The 18663-nt window shown below is 52.7% G+C and overlaps 1 long non-coding RNA gene and 1 other non-coding gene across 2 annotated transcripts; both read right to left on the bottom strand.

Moving 5' to 3' along the window:
• Positions 1 to 4379: 4379 nt before the first annotated feature.
• On the bottom strand, positions 4380 to 4471 carry LOC111761397 (small Cajal body-specific RNA 1). The gene has a single exon (XR_002794776.1). It is a non-coding gene; the product is annotated as a small Cajal body-specific RNA 1 (non-coding RNA).
• Positions 4472 to 9575: 5104 nt separating this feature from the next.
• On the bottom strand, positions 9576 to 17248 carry LOC131280264 (uncharacterized). The gene is made up of 3 exons (XR_009187782.2): positions 17171 to 17248; positions 10416 to 10546; positions 9576 to 10222 (listed from the first exon to the last, which is right to left on the bottom strand). It is a non-coding gene; the product is annotated as an uncharacterized lncRNA (long non-coding RNA).
• Positions 17249 to 18663: the final 1415 nt, after the last annotated feature.

The following is an 18663-nucleotide window of genomic DNA, read 5'->3' as shown; positions in this document are numbered from 1 at the left end:
ACTCCCGTTTCGATGCTCCGTTATTCACCCATCCACTTCAGCGCCGACCCCCTCCGACAGTCACACCCGAGCTGCAACCTGGCGCACCTACTCCAGGCTCGTCTCCACCCCCGTTCTGTGCGGGTCGCCTGAGGGGTCCCCAAACTCTTACCTACTAGGCAAACTGGCTGACAACAGGTTCGGGACCCTAAAGATGGCTCCTCTCACCCCACGGCAGTGCAGAGCTGTGTGCGATCAAAGCAGGGGGCTGTTTAAGATCGAAATTGCCCCTTTCCCGAAAGGCTGATAGGATGGATGCAGTTCACACCTCCTTGTGAAATGGATGTCCTGGACTCTTTGTCCAGTGGAGCCGGGACTAAAATGAACCAGGGGAGACCTCCTGAGGTTTAAATAAACAGACGCTGGTGGCTGACAATAGAAATGTAAACAGTCCCTGATGAGTTTGCTCACACCTTTTCCCTCTGGCTGCAAGTTGGCCTTAGTTCCCTTGGTCCAAAAATCCTGGGAAGCTGGTGAATCTTGGGAAATTCATCCAAACCCGGTTTCAAATCCACCTTCTGCTCCGTGGCTCAATCCAGAGTCCTGCGGCATGGCTCCACCCCTGGGCTGACCTTCTGGCTTCAAGGGGCCAGGACAGGAGCCCACCCCTCCCAGGGGTGCTCTCAGGACCCCTTCAAACTCACTGGTCCTTCCACTGGCCTCCTTGGCAGTAGAGATTGGGGCAGGGTGGGCATTGCAGGGTCCAGGTGGCTGGCACCCGAGCTTCTGTGGGGGCACAAGGCAGAGCTGTTCATGCAGAAGGGGCCCCGATTCTCTCCACTCACCTGGCCTCTGACCCACCCCACTATACTTCCGGCTGAAGTCCTCTCCACTCCAGCCTCACCAGGCAAGGATCTGGGCCCTGGGATAGTGGGTGGGCTGGGCGGGGCTGGGGAAAGTCTCGCCAGCTGAGCCAGGTCCCAGGGCGCTGGGAAGTGTTGGCAGCTGGGCTGAGGGTGGGGCAAGGTGAGAACCTGGAGCGCAGGGCCTGACCCGCCTGAGTCCCGCCTCGCTGGCTGGGGGGCGTTCAGGGGTCCGCACAGGCTGCGCGCGCGGCTCCAGCTCCTGCTGAGACCCTCGCTAAGGACCAGAGCTGTTTGCCATCCCCCACCCACTCCCGCCCCAATGCTGCTCCCTCCCTCCGGTGCCACCACCCAGGACAGTCCCTAAGAGCCACAGGCTAGAGACCAGGCCAACTCTGTCTTTTCAGGGGAGACCCTGACCCATGTACCCCACTTTCTGGAAGAGGCTCTTACTCCAGGTGCACAAGCCGCTCTGGGCCCAGCAGCCCCACCGTCTGCCTTGCCTGCCCCAGCTCCCTCCTCTCTTGACAGCAGCTTCTGCCCCAGTCCCCCACCACCACCTCCCCGCCCTGCAGGGGAGGCTGCAGGGGGTCCGAGGGAGAAGGGGGGCAGCCCCACCTCACCTGGTGAGGTGAGCAGGGCTGCAGGGCCACCCTCTACCGCCAGCCCACCCTTGCTCCCAAGCCCCCAGCCCCCAGAGCGGTCAATGAGAGGGTCAAAGGAAAGTTACCTGGCTGTGCTCTCAGAAGTAACCAGAACATCACCTGGTTCCACCTGGAGGTGCCTGCTGGGGAGCCCCTCAAGACGGAACAAAGCTTGAGGACGCCAATCCAGCCGCAGAGGATGGGTAAAAGAGGACGCCGCGAGGAGGGCCCCCGCCTCAGGGGCCTCAGCACCCGAGTCAGAGCGGCTCCGAGGCTGCAGGTGAGGCTGGGAGGTGCCGAGCTTGTGACTCCCGAGCCCAGCCTGGCCTGCGGGCCGGAGTGCTACCCGTGGTTGCTGGAAACACCATTTCCTTTTCCGTAACTTTCCATACCCTGGGTCAAAGCCACAGAAGGACAGTCGACATCTGGGGGGTGGCGGGATGGGCCCGTTTTTCCGCTGGTAAGCTGAACTAGCAACAGGACAGCATGTCACCTGCAGTGGACCTTGCGAGGAGGGGGGCGGCAGGGGCGTGGGGGGCAGGGGCCTGGACCAGGGGGCTGGGAGCCCTGGGGCAGAGGCAGGAGTGTATGTACGGGAGGATGTGGCAGGCAGGGTCCCCCTTTCCACAGAGGGATCTGGATCGCATGGCTCTCCCCTCTGCCCGGGGCCCTCCTTGATGCCACCTCGCCCTGCCAGGGCAGCTCTGCCATTTGTCACAGTATCTTTTGCTCTCTTCGCCTGTGCTGTAGTCTGTTTGAAAGAAGGGGCTATGCCATCCTGGGCCCTTTTGCAAACCTAGCGCTGGCTTTGTGCCTGACACACAGTGACCCCGACCTGGTATACCTCTCCGCCAGCCTCCCCTGCTTCGACCTGGCGGTGCCCCAGCTTGGCACCACGGAAACTTCCCCCGCGCGCCTACCGCTGTGCTCTGCCCATGCCCCTCTGCCCTTCAAGCCCAGCAGCCTCCCGTGAGTTCCTCAAGCATTGTCTTAGGTCACTTGACATTCACCACTCACAGGCAGTTAGCCCATCTTCCCATGGACGTATGAATGTGCCCACCCAGTTTGGGGCTCCTGGGGGTGTGTGTGAGACATCCAAAGGGCTCATATGTACTCCTTCAGTTCTCATGACGTCTACCCCATGTGGCAGGAGCCAATTTGGCATCAGCGACACAGCCACGAACAAATCAAATACCTGTCCTCATGGGGCCCTAATGGGGACGCGCCAATGGCCAGACCAGGTCCACTAGGGTTGGTTGTGCTGGGCAGGCTTGCGCAGGCCCTGTCACCCCCTGGGGCTTGGGAACCTCCTCTATGGAGTGGAACCAGGGTCCTCCCGGGACTGCAGGCTCGCAGGCCTCGTGGGGCCCAGCAGAGTGGATGCCCTGTGCTCCTGGAAGGCGGTGCTGTGCCACTTGCACCTTTTTTATGGACTTGCCGCAGGGGTGCATCTCAGGGCCCTGCCCAGACAAGGGGAGCTAAAAACAAAGAGACAGGAGAGGCGGGCCATTTCAGATTGGTCCATGGTCCATTTCAGATCAGCCCCAAGTCCAGCCCCATGGTCTCGGGTTTTGTGTAGATTGAAAATAGGGCTTCCTGTTTCCACGGCCCTTCATCGTCTGTCACTCAGTGAGGAGAGGGAGGTAGGAGAGTGGGAGCCTGGCATTCAGGGGAAAGCGCACACACATAGACCAGCAGGTGGACTGGCAGCAGAAGCTGTCGTTCTGGGCGGCCCTAGCCCCATCCCCTCAGGTCCCATCAGTGAGGAGGTTGGTGAAGTGGGTCAATGCCCCTTCAGCCATGTCCACCCACTCTCTAGGCCTCCTCGGGTGCAGTTATGAAGCTACTCCCCACTCCTCTTTTGGCCCTTCTGTCATTCTGCCCTCGCTCTCAGGTAGAGCGAGGCCCAAAGAGAGGCATGTTACTGGAGAATTTCAGCCTCCATGGCTGGGATGGGGCAGATGTTACCTGTTGGCCATTCCACCAAGGTGCCAGCCTTCCTCCTTGCTTGGTGGGCCCTGTATGGGCAGCCTAATTCCTTTATCCTGGCACGGAACTAGCAACACAGGGAGGAAAAGGCTCTTTCCAGAGAGACTGAAAGAAGCTGGGAAGAAGCTGGGAAATGCCAGAAGTCCAGGGTGGTCGCCAACTACGTCCTTATCTGTCCCTCCCCTGGAGGCCAGTTCTTGGCCTAGCGCCCTGAGACATCTTCCCTGAGCTGCTGTGTCTCAGGGGTCGAGGATGGACATCCTGCTGGGGTTGGCCCATGGCAGGGGATTCACAGAAGGGGTGGGGAAAAGCCAGGGTATTTTTCCTTTTCTCTCCCTGGCTCCAACTCTGCCTTAGCTTCAGTGGGAACAGGGAGCTGTTTATAAGTAACGCCAGCAGCCAAACCTAAGAGAGGGTCCCACTGAGCTAGGAGAGGGGTGAGGACATGAGCTTTGCCTGCTTTGCCTGGCCAAGTCCCCTGAGAGTGTTACTTAGGATCCCTTGAGATCCCACATTTCTGGTAGATCTGTTCTTTTTTTAAAAAAAGTGGTTGCATATCTACCTACCTACCTATCTACCTACCTATCTAGCTATCTATCTCCTCCCCGCTTGTGGCTTGCTTGCTGTCTGCTCTCTGTGTTCATTTGCTGTGTGTTCTTCTGTGTCTGCTTGTCTCCCTTCATTGCGTCACCTTGCTGTGCCAGCTCTCTGCAGGCACGGGCCAGATTGCCTTCACAAGGAGGCCCCAGGACGTGAACGCAGGGCCTCCCATATGGTAGACGGGAACCCAATTGATTAGCTACAGCCACTTCCCAGACCTGTTCTTTCTATCTCATTCCTTGTTAAAGGGTCTTCAAACCTCAACTTTTTCCAAAGATGGGTTTTTGTTTTTGTTTTTTTTTCCAGTTGTGCCTTTGAGTTATAACTCAGAGTTTCTTTACACACTGGGCACAAAAGACTCATGGCTGTTTTAATATTGCACCAAAGATGGTATTTTTATTGTTACCTTAAACGAAAACTGTTGCTCCAAATAGCTGTTCCGCCAGCCTCTTTCTTCAGGACCTTCTAGACACCTCTTTTCACCCCTCTGGTTAACTCCTGCGCAGTCTTCAGTCATCTATTCTCTTAGGCCCCCTAAGCCTGTTGCGGAAGCCTGACAAGCTTCTTGATATTGGCATGCTGGGAACTCTTCCAGGTCAGCTTTGAGATCTCGAAATCTCTTTCTCGTTGTCCTAATCCTGTTCTTAAAAAGAACCTCAGGCCTGGCTTGTTATAGCTACCTCGGCCTCTCAGTCAGTTTCTCCCAGTTCCAGCTTGTCCTCTGTTCACAACTGCCCCCGAAACTTCTCATTGTTCTAACCTGCACTAGCTCCTTGTCCAAGAATGCTAGAACCAGAGGAGTCTTAGATTTCTCTTTTTTTTTATATAGGGGACAGAAGCTGGGGCTTTAACCGTAATGGTTAGCATGCGCTGAGGGGCTGCTATCGCTGAGGGCCATGCTGAGTCAATCCTGCTAACCATCCTTTGAGGGGGGTATTTTTTTATCCTCAGTTTACCATTGGAGAAAGCAAAGCTGAGAATGTGGCAGTTATATTTCTTTCTTGTTTTGTTTTGAGTATGTTCGTATATATACATAAAGTAAATGTCTTTATCTTCCCTTTCTTATTCCCTTATCATACAAGTTGCATTAATTTTACGTCATAGTATTTAAGTTACAGGATTTCAAGTATAAGAGTGAATGTTACCCAAGGACTTGCATCCTCTTCTGGGAAAAGAGTACATTTCTGATTTTACGCAGGGCAGCTAAATTATGTTAGGCAAAAATATGGCAATGTTTTTATTTAGAGATTAAGCATGGTTTAAGGAGGTGTGAATGGGCACCAAGTTGACAAAAGGCACAAAGGGCAGACTGTGACGGTCAAGTTTATGTGGTAAGTTGGCCAGGTGGTGGTGTCCAGTTGTTTGGTCAAGCCAGCACTGACCTGATTGTTACTCTAAGGATATTTTGTGGTTTTATTTAGTATTTATTTTAATGATTTGTTTTATTTATTTATGTCTCCTACCCCCTTGTTGTTTGCACTTGCTGTATCTGTTCATCTTCCTTGTTTCTTTAGGAGATACCAGGGCAAGGGTGCGGGGGGAGCTGAACCTGGGATCTCTGATGTAGGAGGGAGCATACTAATGGCTTGAGCCACGTCCACTCCCTGCTTTGTTGTGTCTCTCATTATGTTCTTCCTCCCTGCCTCTCTGGTTGCGTCATCTTGTTGCATCAGCTCGCCACACCTGCCAGTCATGCCAGCTCACTGTCTTCTTTTAGGGGGCACCGGGAGCTGAACCAGCAACCTCCCATGTGGTAGGCGGGAGCCCAGTCACCTGAGCTACATCACCTTCCCTTATGGTTTTACATCATTAATAACTTGGTGGCATCTACGGCTGCTTACATCGAAATCAACATGAAGTTTGCCTTCTGCAGTGAGAAGTCTTAGCCAATCAGTTGGAGGCCTTAAAGGGTGAATTGATTTCAGCAGTCAGAGGCAAGAACTTCCATCTCTACTTCAGTCAGCCAGTTCATCCTAGGGAATTTGTTGAAAGCTTCATTGGAGTTCCCAACCTGTGGCCTGCCCATTGGAGTTTTTTTTTTTTTTTTTTTAAGATTTTTATTTTTTCTTTCTCTCCTTCCCCACCCCTGCCCCTTGTCTGCTCTGTGTCCATTTGCTGTGTGTTATTCTGTGTCCATTTGCATTCTTGTCAGTGGCACCAGGAATCTGTGTCTCTTTTTGTTGCATCATCTTGCTGTGTTAGCTTTCCGTGTGTGCGGCGCCACTCCTGTTGCCCAATGGAGTTTGGGCTTACCCATCCTCAGGTTCATATCAACCAAGTCCTATAATAAACTTCCTAATATTTACTTCGTGTGTGTGTATATATATATATTCTATCCTTTTGGCTCTGTTTCCCTGGTGAACCCTTATACAAGGAGGATATTTTATTATCTTCATTTTATCGTTGGAGAAAGAAAAGCTGAGAAAGGTGAAGTGGTTTGCCAAGCACCAAACTAAGACATACTCACTGTTTATATTAAGGCAGGGGTTTGTTGTATTTGTCTTTTTAGTCTCAGTACCTAGCATATAACATCTGGCACAGGGGCTTTAAATAGATGAACAACTTGTGTTCTTTGGTGTTCTTCCCTAGAGGTCACATCTGCACAGGAATCTGACAACATTCCCCATCTTTAGGGATAATAGGGATGAACTCTGATTTAGTCAGGGTTCTTGTTTGCAAGCAACAGAAACTGACTCTGGCTAACCAAAGCAGAGAGGAATGAAATGATGAGGGTATGAGTGCGTGTTCACGTGTGTGTGTGTGTTCACGTGTGTGGTGATAGTTGTGGAGGTGACTCCCAGCATTTACTGGGGGCTGGAGGACCAGATTCAGGATAGGTGGGAAACCAGGGAGCTCTGTGGCCCCATTGCTAGTGGCTTAGTAGGAACAGGCTGAGTGCCAAGTAGGGATAACCTCCGTCTTTCCCACATCCTAAGGCTCCTGCTCAGGAGACAACATCCTGAAAGAGAGGGTCTGCTGGACCAAGCTCAAGTGACAAGCTGCCCTGCTCCCCACAGCTGCATCTGGGGAGACGAGGAGGAGCTAGCCCCTTCAGCTTCCACAGAGGGAAGATGGTAGGACTCCCCTTCGAGACCACCCAAGGGCATCTCCAAGAGAAACGCTGGGATACCTGTTGGGGTAGGGGTTGGATGCAGGCCACCAAGCATTGCAAATATACAGAGGCCTTTCTTTATTCCTTCTCTCCCCATCACAGGACAAAACTCAGATTGTTTTGAGCTGTCATTACTTTCCTCACTCTGTGCCATCTGCCATACAGTTTTCTCTGGAATCGTTGTCCCATTTGGACTCCTCTCCCCATTCTGAAGTCACTGTTTCACTTCAGTCCTGAACAATGAACCACTGCCCATTGTCTGCTTCCCCTGGGGCATCCAGCTCCAGCAGCTGTGCTGGTGCCAACGCTGCCTTTTCCACCTCCTGCTTTGAGGACATGACACTGCCCTTTCTAGAGCCTTCTGTGGCTGCCAGTGAGCTACCTAAACCCATTTTGTGCTCCCAACTTGCCACCAGCTTTCCCCAGTCCTCTTGTCTCCCCTTCCTCCTCCGACTCTACCACCCACTGGCTGGGCCTTCCTGGCAAAGTAACTCGACATCTCCTTCCTCCCATCATTTCATGCCCATTTGGGACTTCGCTCAGAAAAATATTTCATGTGCCTATAATGTTCTCCTCCAATTTACAAACCCCACCTCTTTCCTGTCCCTGGGGGAAGAGGGGGTACGGGGACAGACTAGAGGATTTGTCTGCGCCACGCTCACAGGACCCTTTTATTAAGGGACTTCACAAGCATTGAGTGAGTGAGGAAATGACTATTTTCAAGGTCTGATTCCAGACAGTGAGGAAACAATGAAGCAAGCACAGGGCCAGCCCCGGCTTCAGGAAACTCACTCCTCCTCTGGAGGGAGAACAAGACTTACCAGAGGCCTAAAACCACAAGGAAGCAGGTTGCAAATGCCAGACGTTGGTGGGGTAGGGGGTAGGGACCTTCCAGTGCTGGGGAATTCGTAGGGGCAGCAGGGAAGGGCTGGGCACATGTTTGGGCCGGAGGAAAGGGGAGGTGGGGCAGAGGTGGGAGCGTGGCAGGAGCCTGCTGGAAGGGGGAGGGGGATGGTGTAGGAGACCCCATTTCTGCTGGAAGAGTCCAGTGGCAATCCTCAACAGTGAGGGTGCTGGCCAGCTGGGGGGAAGGTCAGGGCTGGGGTAGACGTGGGAGTCGTCCCCCAGACAGGCTATTTAATGTTCTGAGCAGGAGTTCAGGGGAGAGCAGAACTGAGGACCAGCGCGTGATGCCAGGGTGGGAGAGAGGAAGAAGCCGGCCTCAGAGAGGCAGAGACGCCTGCTGAGCTGTGTCCCTGGGCCATGGAGGCCTGCTTGGGGCTCCGAGCTCTCCTTCCTGCGCAGGGCCCCTGAGGCACCTGCCCAGGGGACCGCCTGACCTCGGCCAGGGCCGGTGGAGAAGCAGCAGGTGCCCTGCGATGGCTCCCACTGCTTCCCCGCCACCCATTGCTCTCCTCCACCTGTGCAGGATTCAAGAATGTGGAGAGAAATGAGGAAATCAGGAGTAACTGGGCAGGGGAATCCAAACCCTGCTCCGACTACGTGGCCTTCCTTCCTGAGAATATTCTGGGAGTTCTCAAATGTGAACTCCCTCAACCTCCTGCCCCCACACCCTGGAAATTACCTGCCTGTTCTGCCGCCCTCGCAGCCTCCTCTCCAAACTCAGCAGAGCTGTGTCTTCTCTCAACTCCTCTCAGGGCCAGGCCCCGCCCCGCCCCCCCCCCCTCCAATGCACCAGCACTGACCCCCTCCTGCTAGATCCCTCGTCCTTGACTTCCATCGTCTATTTCCAAGGCCTCCCTCGGTCCTAACGCCTTCTCGCAGGCCACACGCAAGCTCATCATTTCTCTCAGTCCACTCCCGGGCCCTGACTTCCCTCCACTCTCCCCTCCAATCCATTCTACTCTTCCCGCCCTGCCGAGAGAAGGGCGTGGGCTTGCTATCTTTCCTATTTCCAGTCACTCCTGGCCCCCTGCATCCCGACATCCGACATCCGCTCCACCCAGTTTCACTGCGAGCTACCGTCAAAGGCCACCAGTGATGTCACAGTGGTCCCATCCCCAGGACTGCCAGGTCTTCCAGGGGCATCTTATGCCTTGACCCCTCCCTCCTCCTTGACCCTTCCCATTTCCCGTCTCTCCTGTGCCTTTGTCCTTCTGTCTCCGCTGTTGCACAGGCTCCCCCTCCTCTGCCCGTCACCCATCCCTCCATCCGTCCAGTGTGCCAGGCACTGCTCTCCTGTGGCCCGGCCCCTGGGGTGCTGGCCACTTCTGCACACTTCCTGTGGGCCATCGTGTTCCCGCCGCCGCCGTCATCGGGTGCTGCTGATTCTCAGGCCTCTCTAGAGCACCGAGGGAGGCAGCCAAGGCAGGAACCCGGCCACAGCCTCCGCCCCTCCTCCGCCCCTGGCTTCCCCTCTCTCCTCTCCACACCCTTTTTACTCCTCAGGCCACACCTTCAAATTCTCTCTTGGGGCTCAGAGAAACACCTTCACTGCCCTTCCCCTGCTTCCAGGGGCTCCCCCTGCCCTCAGAGCCTCTCAGTTCCCTGCGAGGTCACCCTGGGCCCTTGCCTGACAGTTCACCAGGGCCCGTTCCCACCACAGGCTGGAAGGCGCGTTCCTGTCTGTGGTCTCAGCTCCCATGTCACCTCCTCAAGAGAAGCCTTCCCCATTTTCTTCACTGAGTTTCCCTCATAAATTATTTGCTGTGATTCTCCCAACTAAATTGTCTGCTCACCTTTATGTCACAAACTCATATAACACTGTTTTCCATGTGCTGTTCTAGCGCTGAGATATTAACCCATTTAGTCCTGAGAACAACAACTGACAAGGGTGCGACTTGTCCCCGCCTGACAAGTGAGGACTCGGACCTTGGGGGCTTCGCGGCTCGCACGGTCTGGTGGTCTTTGTGTGGGGGCATCGAGGGGGGAGGCAGGCGGTGGTCTCCCAGGTCTCCACTCCGACCACTGCATTCCGCTTCCTTTCCCAGCAGGGTCCTGTTCCGCTGTCTCCCCAGTGCCGACAGCAGTCCCTGCCACGTGGCAGGTTACCTGACTGACCAAATACTCTTCCCCTGCAGATGACAAAGTTGAATATGGTGGGAAAAGTCCTTCGGGACCGAGCACACCAGGAACACGAGCGCCCTTCCTCCACCATCTTCCTGGTGAGCACCAAAAACCCACTAACTCTCAAGTCAAGCATCGCCCCCTCCATGAAGCCTTCCTGACCCGAAACCTCTCCCTGACAGCAGAACTGACCCCTCCTACCTCTATGTCTTCACAGTCTGGTTTACACCTGATGTGCACCCAAGAGTTATTAATAGGGGAGCAGATGTGGCTCAAGCCGTTGAGCGCCTGTTTCTCACATGGGAGGTCCTGGTTTCTGACCCCGGTGCCTCCTAAAAACAAACAAGCAAACAAATGAAAAAACCAACTCGGGATCAGGGCAGCCAATGTGGCTCAGTGGTTGAGCGCTAGGTTCCCAAATAGGAGGTCCTAGGCTTATTTCCCCATTTAAAAAAAAAAGTTATTGATAGACCCTTTCACTTTCTAAAGGGTCTCATTCAGAGGCTAATTCACATGCTCACCTGACTTGCTTCATCCCCCTCCCCCCACGTGGCCTCCTGTGCACTCCTGATGGAACCCCAAGGGCAGGTGTTCTTTCTGGTGATGAATGAACCAACACTTGATCGGATAGTTTAAAAATGCCATCAATTCAAGGAGGAGCAGAAAGAGCACTGGACCAGCTATCAAGAGACAGAGTTTTTGGTTCCATTTTCATTACTAACCACCTGTGTGCCCTTGACCAAGCTGCTTAACATCTCAGGGTTGCAGACTGCCAGTTTTTTCAAATGAGCAGGTTGGAGTAAATGACCTCTGAGTTCCATGCCAGCTCTAAGACCTGGTGATTCAGAGCTAAGATCCCCATAACAGATGAGGACGTTGCAGACACTGTATGGAATAAGTTAATGCAACACCTAGTATGCGCCAGGAAGTCCTGGGAAAGACAGAGGTTTGTGACAGCTCCTGCAGCTGCCCAGGGACCTTCACTTCTCCCTCCTCCAGCTCCGACATGCTGCTGTTTGTATCTCTGGTTCATAAGCAGATTGGCATTTTCAAGGTAGTCATTATTTTTTTTTTTGTTTAATTCTCCAGCTAAAGAGTAAGCACCTCGAAGGCAGGTCCAAGTCTTGCACTTTAAATCTTGAGGACATGACAAGGAGTTAGAAATTGGCATTTATTTTGTGTTTGATGATGGTAATAATCATATAGGAATCCAATCAAAAGTGTGACAGTGGATGCCAGGTTTAATCAGAAGAATATTAGAGGAGAAGGGTGTGGAAACTAGGAGTATTGTTCTACAGTCAGTAGCTTCTAAATTCTATGTCTGGGGAAGTGGACTTGGCCCAACAGATAGGTCGTCCGCCTCCCACATGGGAGGTCTGAGGTTCAAACCCGGGGCCTCTTTGACCCGTGTGGAGCTGGCCCATGTGCAGCGCTGATGCACGCAAGAAGTACTGTGCCACGCAGGGATGTCCCCCACGTAGGGGAGCCCCATGCGCAAGGAGTACGCCCCGTAAGGAGAGCCGCCCAGTGTGAAAGAAAGGGCAGCCTGCCCAGGAATGGTGCCGCACACACGGAGAGCTGACACAACAAGATGATGCAACAAAAAGAGACACAGATTTCCATGCTGCTGACAACAACAGAAGCGGACAAAGAAGACTCAGCAAATAGACACAGAGGACAGACAACCGGGGTGGCGGGGGAAGGGGAGAGAAATAAATAAATAAATCTTTAAAAAAAAAAGATGATGCAACAAAAAGAAACATAGATTCTGGGTGCCGCTGATAAGGATAGAAGCGGTCACAGAAGCACACACAGCGAACGGACACAGAGAGCAGACAACAGGGGTGGGGGGTATGGGGGGAATGGGAAATAAATAAAAATAAATAAATCTTTAAAAAAATAAATTCTATGCCTGTGTATTAAGGAACAATCTAAGTGCATATAAAAAGAAATACGATCTCCGCCAAGGGAACAGCATGAATTCAGAAAAAGGAAGCCACTTCATAGTCTATATTTATCTTTCAGCAAATTGGAATTGAGAACTCAATTTACCCATTTTTCTACATTTGTTGACTATAAAAATGCATACAATGTATTAGGGAAAATATGAAATTAAATAGAAAATGTTAAGATATATTATGAAAAATATTAATATTTATGCAAAACACAATATAAACATCTGTGTAAATATACAGATGGAAAAATCTTGCAATCAATTCCAAAAATAAAGGACGAAGGTATATATGTAGGATCTCCCACATTCCTGATATCAATAAAATTATACAGGAATAGAAAGTTAATTACAGACATGCAGCTCAGCACTAAGAAGATAATTAGTTCAACAGTAGAAGCAGATCTAGTAATTTTTTTTTTTTTTGCATCATCTTGTGTTAGCTCTCTGTGTGTGAGACATGATTTCTGGGCAGGCTGCACTTTCTTTCACGCTGGGCGGCTCTCCTTACAGGGCGCACTCCTTGCACATGGGGCTCCCCTACATGGGGGACACCCCTGAGTGGCAGGGCACTCCTTGCGCGCATCAGCCCTGCACGTGGGCCAGCTCCACACGGGTCAAGGAGGCCCGGGGTTTGAACCGTGGACCTCCCATGTGGTAGGCGGACGCCCTAACCACTGGGCCAAGTCCGCCCCCCAGATCTAGTAATTAAGACCAAATCAAAAGTTCAACTACAAGCTGTGGCCATTCAAATATAATTGCAAAAAATCTAACAGGGAAATTTCACTTTAAATTCAGTCAATATTTTCTTGCAGTCCCCCAGAGAGTGTGAAAATAAGAGTTAGCAAGAAAGGAAAACAAAACAAAAAAAGACTGAATACATTTCAGAGTTAAATATTTAGCAAGATTTTGGAAAACAAAGAAGATCGTCATTTTATAATCACAAACTTTAAATATAATGAATGGTATGATTAACGAGGCATTTTGAAAAAAATAATTGGCTAAAGATATTAAGTTTATAATATTACATTATTATATATGTACTCCAACTCGGATTTTAAAGGTGACACCCTGAAGTACTGATCACAAGTAGACCCTGGAATAGAAAGAAAGAATGAAGGACTTGGCCTAAGGTTTGCATACTTGCCTCTTGACTGGGTTTGCAGTAGTTGGGGCTTTAAATTCTACCAGTTCAGTGGAATTAATAGTGTACCTGGAATAACTACTATTACATCAACCCTCTGCTCCAGAATGCATGTGACTCTCTTCCTCTATCAAACTTGTCCAAAAACAAAACAATTAAAAACAACAACAAAAAAAAAAAACCCTTGTCTGCCAGGGTCCAAAGCCCTCCAGCCTTCATATTCTCCTTCCTCAAAAATGCCACTATACTACTTTACTCACTAATTCAATAAACATTAAGGAATGGGTGCCAGCTATGCCAGGCACTGTTCGAGGCTTTGGGAATGCATCAATGAATAAATGAATAAAAATCCCTGGCCTGGTCATTATTGTCTACATTTTCTTTTAGCAATTCATTTTATTTTTTATTTTTTTAGAGATTTATTTATTTCTCCCCACCCTGATTGTTTGCATTTGCTGTGTCTGCCTGCTGTGTGCTGGTCTTCTTTTCAGGACACACCGGCAACTGAACCTGGGACCTTTGATGTGGGAGATGCCTAGTTGCCTGAGCCACCTCCACTCCCTGAGTTGTATTTCTCTATTTTGTTTTCCTTGATTCTTCTTGTGTCACCTTGTTGTATCAGCTCGCCGTCTTGCTCATCTTCTTTATGCGGCACCGGGCACCAAGCCCAGGACCTCCGAGGTAGTAGGCAGGAGCTCAATTGCTTGAGCCACATCTGCTTCCCCAGCGATTCATTTTAATGATGATTGTTCTCAAAGTATCTCATGCATTCAGGTGTCTCTTCAATGATTTGAAATCTTCAAAAGTAAAAGTCAAGTGTTCTAATTTTTTCAACCTCCCTTCTCCATCTGAGCACTTACTTTAGTGTTGGGCACAAAGGCGTGCAAAAAGTCACCAAATCGTTGATGTGGGAAAAAAAAGAAACAAGATCAGGTGTAGTTGAGGCCCAGAGTTCTGCATCTCAGCCTCACTCCCGGGGAGGCAGGAAACCCCACCCTTTTTAAAAGTGGGAAGTGAGGGCGGCCTGGCCCCAAGATGAAGCTAAGGCTGCTGAAAGAGCAGGTGGGTCCCAGATGCTGCTGCAGCTGCACCAACAGCCAAAATCAACCCCACAGCTCAGGAGAGGCGGGTATGCACGAAGGAAGGCAACAGCCTGGAAAGGACGGCCGCAAGGAGGTGCTGGGCCAGGGTGGGCTGTGGTCCCATGGCCCCTGGGAAAGGGTTTATCATGTTCCACGAAACTCACTAGAATCTCATGTGCCATCACGTTCACTGATGCGAGAATCGCAGGGCATTTCCCCCCATCGAGTTAGCATTTTACCTCCAGACTCAAAAACAACTGCATTTCTTAATACTTGTCATCTCTTAAACCTCAGAAATCAACCTGCCCTTCACACGACACAGTTTTTATCCCTCCAAGGGTTGACACAATAAGTATGTGATACTGATTTTGGAAAGTTCTTTGAGACATACAAATGGGGCCTGGCCCCTGCCTTCAAGGAACTTATGGTCTAGTGGGGGGGAGAGGGGGGGAGAGGTTCAGAAAATAATTAACAAACGCAGAGAGCGCGTGATCAAAGGCACCAAAGGGATAGTAAAGAGAAGTGGGCAAGCAGTTTAGCCAGAGGACAAAGCGCCCTGAGAGACAGAAGGACCACCGGAGGTGGGGAGTAGGCAGAGTGACAGTGAGAAAGGTGACCTCAGGAGGCAGGGGAGGATGAGAGGCAGGCAGGGAAGAGAGAAAAATAGAGATCAGAGACACTGCAGTGGGGAAAGAAAGAGACCAGGAGGAAGGAAGGGAGAGAAGCTGCTTAAACTTGATGTAAACTCTCATGAACCATATGAAAACTCTTTAATTTGCTTAAATATTGAAGCATCGGTACTCCCTACTTCCCTAGAAACATAATAAATGCTCAAAAACGGGTGGCTATTATGTGCAGACCCTGAGCTTTAAGACATTACATTTCATCTTGAGAATTAAGTGTTTTTCCCACTTTATTGATGAAAAGTTGAGACTTAGATGAGTTCGTTAAGGTCAAAAAACTAGTAGGTCTCAGAACAGACCTTTGGTCTCTGATGCCAAAGCTTTTTAACCACTGGTTATGCTCCCTCTGGGGGAATCTTCAAGACCAACTTCTCTATTTTAGTTAAGACCTGCACTGGTTAGAACATCCCTACTTCCTCGTTAACGTTTAAGGAGTGAGGAGAAATCGGAAATTGTTCCGCTTTGTTGACCAGATTACAGAGTTCTCTTTTCATGCACTGAAGTCTCCTAATATGAATTTTGACTCCCAGCATTTTTTGGGTATAAGCTTTGCCCGAGAAGGCAGAGATCTGTTGGTATCTTATTAAGCACCAGCTTATTCCAAGCATGGAGCCGCCTCCTTCAAAATTTCAAGAAATTTTTCTTTCCTTCTTCCCATATACCACTCCCCCCCTCTCCCTGCAGCTGCAGTTCAAGCCATAGGAACCTGTCTCCAGGGGGCTTCTTGGGGAACCTCCTAAGTTCCAGTCACCTTGAAAATGGCCAAGAAGTGAGCCTGATAGATTTGCGACCAGTGCCTTTGTGATTGCGGGGGGAATCACTAGCCATCTGCCTATCTCTTATCACTCTGTACATCTGTTTTGGAATATTAACAAAGCCTGCCTGTGGAGAGACCATTGTGTGTATTTGTTTACACGCCCATCTCCCCCAATGCAGACTAACAAATGGTTTTCAACTGGAAAAGAGCTGACTGTGATAGGACAAACCTTGCCCTACCTGAAGCCCAGTCCACAGTATTACTAATCCTGCTCTCCGAGCCTTCTTAGGTCCCTCCCAGGATACCCACCTGAGTTAAACCATCTAAGCCTGTAAGAGGTATCTGCTTCTTGAAGGTGAGTGACTCAATTTCTTGAGGGTTAGTCCTCAAGGGATTCTCGACCTTCACAAAGGGGGCAAGACAAATTTGGAGCTCCTGTAAGAGGCCTTCTCTCTCTCTTTGCCCCAAGTATCCCCAGGGTTATAAGGGATGAGTGGGAAGGAAATGAAGCCATTTATTTAGCAAATGTCAATGAGGCCCAGTACTTACTTTGTCTGACAGTGGCAGAAGTCTTTCTCGCCTACATTTTCCTTTTTCTACATCTATGCTGAGCCAGATGCCTATAAACCCACATCTGGTGGTGCCAGTGTAGAAGACTGGTGTTTTAAAAATATCTCTCATTGTAATCTGAAAGACTTAAAAAGGGCTTTAGACCTGACAAAGTTTTGGTAATTATCTGCTTTGTATCAATGCTCTGGAAATCTAGGAAGTCTGAATGAAACTGGTATTAGAATAAAAAATATTTCCCAGTGACCGGAATGCAAGAGGATGATGCCCTATAAACAAACTAACCTTTTTGTTGTTGGTGTGAGACATTTTAGGCTTGCTATGGCAAAACGCTGTACTCCCCTCTGTTGGAGTCATCATGCAAGTCGTTACCCTTCCCATACTTCAACTTATCCATCTTTAAAATGCGAGTAAGGCTAGGAAACCACTACAGTTAGACTTGTCTCCCAAGGATGTAGCGGAACAAAGTAGAGAACGTCCCTAAGTTTGCATGTAGAAAAACCTCGTGGGGGAATAAGTTGTAAGCGCTTCAGTTTACAGAATGCCTTGACTCTAGGGGTCAACCCTTAAGAGAAAGAGAAGGTTCTCATTATTTCAATGCTTTTTCTCTAACGACTTTCTAAAAGAGTTCAAGGTTGTTTATGGTAGTTAAATGATTCACTCCATGCCCTAGCATAAAGAGCGGGCATCCCTGGCACGGAGGAAAAGGTTTGTGTGGCCCCCCTCGCCACGGGTAGCGCCAAGCCCGCGGCGTAACGCCCAAGCCACGGACCTTTACGGGACTTCAGATTTAAACGCGGCCCAAAGCACGAGACTGGCTGGGGAGATGCCCGGATCGCGGCTGGGCTGCTCGCATGGCATCGCTCAGACGCCTCCGGCCGGGCTCCGTCGACGTCCCGAGCCTGGCGGCCCGTCGGGCAGCTGTCGAGACGCGGGAGCCCGCTCGTGGGCAGGGCCGGCGCGGCTCGGGCGGCCGCTGCCCCGCCGCTGACCCTCGCGCCAAGCTGCGCGCATCCAGAGGCGACATCATCCCCGCCGGGCCTCCCGCGCCCGCCGCGGCCCGAGGCGGCGGGGGTCGGCCCGGGGGCGGCGGGCGGCCCGCGCACCCCTCCGTGGGGGGCGCCCCGACTCGCCGGGGGCGGGGTCACGTCCCACCCGGGCCGCCGGGGGCACCGGCGCGGCGGAAACCAGAGCGTGGCCGAGGAGCGGGGGCTTCCCGGGCCACCTCCCCGGGCGCCTCCGGCTCGCGGTGGGCGCGCTGGCCGCCGCCGCCCCCGGGCCGTCGCGGAGACCACTCCCGCGCCCGGTACCTGTGGACGCCCTTGTCAAGCGCCCGGAGCTCCCCCGGGGGAGCCGAGCCCAGGACAGACATGCTACTCCCGTTTCCTGCCCCTTCGGAGCGGCGAGGAGTGGGTGAGGCGGGGCCGAGCCGCTGCACCGAGGAGCCTCCCGGGCCGAGGGCGGACGGGCCCCGTGGCGGGGGCGCCGGGGCCTGCCCGGGAATGGCGGGCAGGCCGGCCTCGGCCCACCGGCCGGCGCGCGAGGGGAGGGCAGCCGCGGGGAGGCGCCCCTGGCCTGCGCCCCCTAGCCCAGGGCAGGCCCGAGCGGGACACCCGAGTCGTGGCGCCCGGCCCAGGGCCCAGGGGCCTGACCCCGGGAGACCCTGCTTTGAGGCGGGCAACGGCTGCCCTGGCCCAGGCCGCCCGGCCCTCAGGTTGTGTGACTGTGACGGGCCGACTCGGGCCGAGGGCGGTTGAGGGGGCAGGGGCGCTCTCCCCACCGCTTGGGGGAGGGGGGTGATGTGCTTTGTGGGGGGTCGGGGGTCACCACCCTCCCGGGAGGGGTGGGGGAGGGCCACCGGCGCAGCTGGCCGGCGAGGGGCGGGGTCACAGAGGCGAAGAGTGTGTGTTCCAGCGAGGGTGTGGGGGGGAGGGCGCGCGCGCGCGGAGGAGGATCCGTGCCCTGCGCGCAGGCGCGAGGAGCGGCCCGGGCCCGAGCCCTGGAAGAAGGCCGGCGGGGAGCGGGGGTGGTAGGCCGGCGGGAGGGCGGGCTAGTGACGCGACGCGGGGGGCGGCGAGGAGCCGCGTCGGCGTCGCGGGGCGCGGGCGTCTCGAGGCTGACGCATCCGCGCGTGCGCGCGCCGGTGGAGTGTCCGCGGAGCGGGGAGTGACGCGTGCGCGTTCACGCGCTCTGGGGAGAGCGGTAAGAAGCGAAGGGAGGCTGAAAGGGGGTGGGGGTGGGAGAGGGTGGAGAGGCGGCGCCTGC

Source organism: Dasypus novemcinctus, chromosome 10 (assembly GCF_030445035.2).
Source record: "Dasypus novemcinctus isolate mDasNov1 chromosome 10, mDasNov1.1.hap2, whole genome shotgun sequence".
NCBI classification, from domain to species: domain Eukaryota; kingdom Metazoa; phylum Chordata; class Mammalia; order Cingulata; family Dasypodidae; genus Dasypus; species Dasypus novemcinctus.
Note: the sequence above shows the minus strand (reverse complement) of the source record. Positions and strands in the feature narration are given on the sequence as shown.